Source organism: Elephantulus edwardii, unplaced genomic scaffold (assembly GCF_000299155.1).
Source record: "Elephantulus edwardii isolate Elephantulus edwardi_28Jun2011 unplaced genomic scaffold, EleEdw1.0 scaffold00045, whole genome shotgun sequence".
Lineage (NCBI taxonomy): Eukaryota > Metazoa > Chordata > Mammalia > Macroscelidea > Macroscelididae > Elephantulus > Elephantulus edwardii.
Window position 1 is genome coordinate 17425416 of NW_006399795.1, and position 2849 is coordinate 17428264.

The following is a 2849-nucleotide window of genomic DNA, read 5'->3' on the forward strand; positions in this document are numbered from 1 at the left end:
GAGGCAGCGAGGAAAATGTGTAACAATGAATGAATAGAAATACAAGTTCTTTATAAACTTTCATTAAAACCTCAATTTAAAAAACCCCCAAACATGCCATCCTTCCCTCCTAGGAGGACTATATTTGTCCTTCCTCCGTGACTGATTTGTTAGTCCTTTTGACTGTCCGTGGCATATTTAATACTTTAAAAAAAACACACACACAAACACAGTTCAGCAGCATCAATTCTTCTGATCTTCCTTATTCATTGCTCAAATTTTGCATGCACGGGAAGCAATTGAAATACTACGGATTGGGTCAGGCACACCTTACTTAGTCTTTAAATTGTCACTTTTGCTCTTCAGTTTTTTTGGTATTGTCAATACTTGTTTATTGCAAATACTTTTATCTATTTATCTATGTGTGTACATGTAAATAGCAATTATATATGTGGTTCTTGTTAGAAGATTCTGTGGCATAGGAATCGGGTTGACTATATCTGTGGCAAGAGCTGGTAGAGAAGCTCAGTAACGCCAGTCAGAAGAAGCAAGCTATGGGCCTTCGTCATTGAATAAGGGGATATACTACAATACTACAATAGTTGATATATGTATACCCAGTCACAAAGCCGCAAGATACATGCCTCAAACTTTAACTGATTTGAAACATACAAGACTTCACAGTCCCAGCTGTCATTTTTGTTATTGTTATTTCGTTATTGTTGTTATATAGCTCTTCAGTTCTTTAATGAAGTCCTTGACTGTAGATTTTCCCAGTGCAATAAATATATCTTGATATTTTTTTTTTCACTGTTGCTACCATAGGTGTTGATTATGGAACCAAGTAAAATGAAATCGTTGACAACTTCAATCTTTTCTCCATCTATCACAATGCCAATTGGGCCAGTTTTGAGGATTTTTTTGGTTTTCCATTCAACCATTGATATGTGTTTTGTTTTATGACCTCAATTGTCCCCCAATTGGAACAAGCACTTTTTCTACTTCTTCTTTGTGATTCTTGTTTTCATTCACCTTTCTATCCCTTCCTGCCTTCTGAAACTTACTCCTGGGCAGGTGCTGCTCTTTGATCTTGTGTGATTAATTTTTCTAAAGAATGAGTGAGAACCTCTCCCAAGTTCTTGTTCACCTTGTAAACCCTCCCATTGTGAAGAATACAGTGATCCTTGAGCATAGCAGAGATTGTGAGGCTGGATGGCTCTTTTAGGAAATTATTTGTTTCTTTCTTTGTTCTTCCTTCAGCTTTCTGTCTGCCAGTCTCTGTTAAATTGACTATATATATAAGCAAACTCCTGGTCAGTTTGAAGGCATAGGCTTCACAGCAGAGCCACAAAATGACCAGTCTCTGTAGATTATAAACACTCGCTTTGCATAGTGTGCAAGGAGTTGGACTGTCAACTCAAAGTTCAGATCCACCAGCTGCTCCCAGGGAGAAAGATGGCCAGTCTCCTGCTGTGTAGTTTACAGCCTCTGAAAACCACTGGAGAGTCAGTTCTCTATGAAATGGGTTCCAACTCTGAGGCAATGAGTTTGATGACCAATCCCTGCAAGGCATGGAAAATAGGAGTCATTGGACCACCTTCAGCCGGCACCAGATAAAAAGTACTGATGCAAAAGTTTTTGTTTATAGTCGACCTAGGAAATAACAATCGATCTAGACAAGTAACTAACCCAACAGGTTGTTGTTGTTATGAGTCGCTTGCAACTCATAGCGACCCTATGTACAACAGCCCTAAACTCTGCTCTATTCTGTGCCAATCTCACTGTCTCTGACACACCCATCCCGATTACCCCAGTCACCAAATCAATTATTGAATCAATCAATCCACCTCCTAGAGGGCCTTCCCCTCCTGCGTTGTCCCTCCACCCTCCCAAGCATGATGTTCTTCTCCTTACAACATGACCAAAGTATGTCAGATGGAGCCCAGAATCCTTGCCTCCAAGGAGCAGCCTGGTTTAGCCCTCCCCAGGATGAATCTGTTTGTTTTCTTAGCAGTCCATGGTACCCTCTTCTCCAACACCAAATACTCTTTTCCAACACCAAAGCTCAAAGGCATCAATTCTCCTTCCATCCTCCCTAGTCATTGTCCAACTCTCTGATGCATAACAAGTGATTGCAGAGACCATGGCCTGTATCAGATGCACCTTAGTCTCCAGAAAGACACTGTTGCTCTTCAGTACTTTAGAGAGGTCCCTAACAGCAGACTTTCCCAGTGCAATACGTCGTTTAATTCCCTGGCTGCTGGTGCCAAGAGTGTTGACTGTGGAGCCAAGCAAACTAAAGCTGTGAACAATCTCAAGAAGCTCCTCAGGATTTAGGAGAAAAAAAAATTAAATCTCCTATTTTTCCAAAGAACCAAGGCGAAAGGCTGCATAAAGCAATTTAAAGATATGGTGTTTTTGTTTGTTTGTTCCCCTCCCACCAACTTGTGTACCATCGAATAGGATCCGACTGACACAGGAGGAGATTGCCCCTCCTTCTGGTGGATTTGAACTGCACACCTTCACAATTGCAGCACAGCTTTTTGCTACTAGGCCACCAGTTGTTGTTAAGTGTTGTCGAGTCGCAGGTGACTCATAGCGACCCTGTGAAGGAGAGTCCTCAACGCTTGGGTGTCTCTCATCCTCTCTCCAGGTTCATAGGGTTTCCCGAGGCAAACTGTTACGGAAGTGGGTGCCACTCCTCCTTCCAAGCTTGTTTTAATCAGGGAGCTCCACCCCACTCTCTGTCTGCATTGGGTAACCCATATCAGTGTCACAGTGTTCAGCCTCACAGCAACCACAAGTGACCTCTGTACGGCAATTTGTACACCAGGGCTATACAACCTGGAGGAATGTATGAACAAAAACAA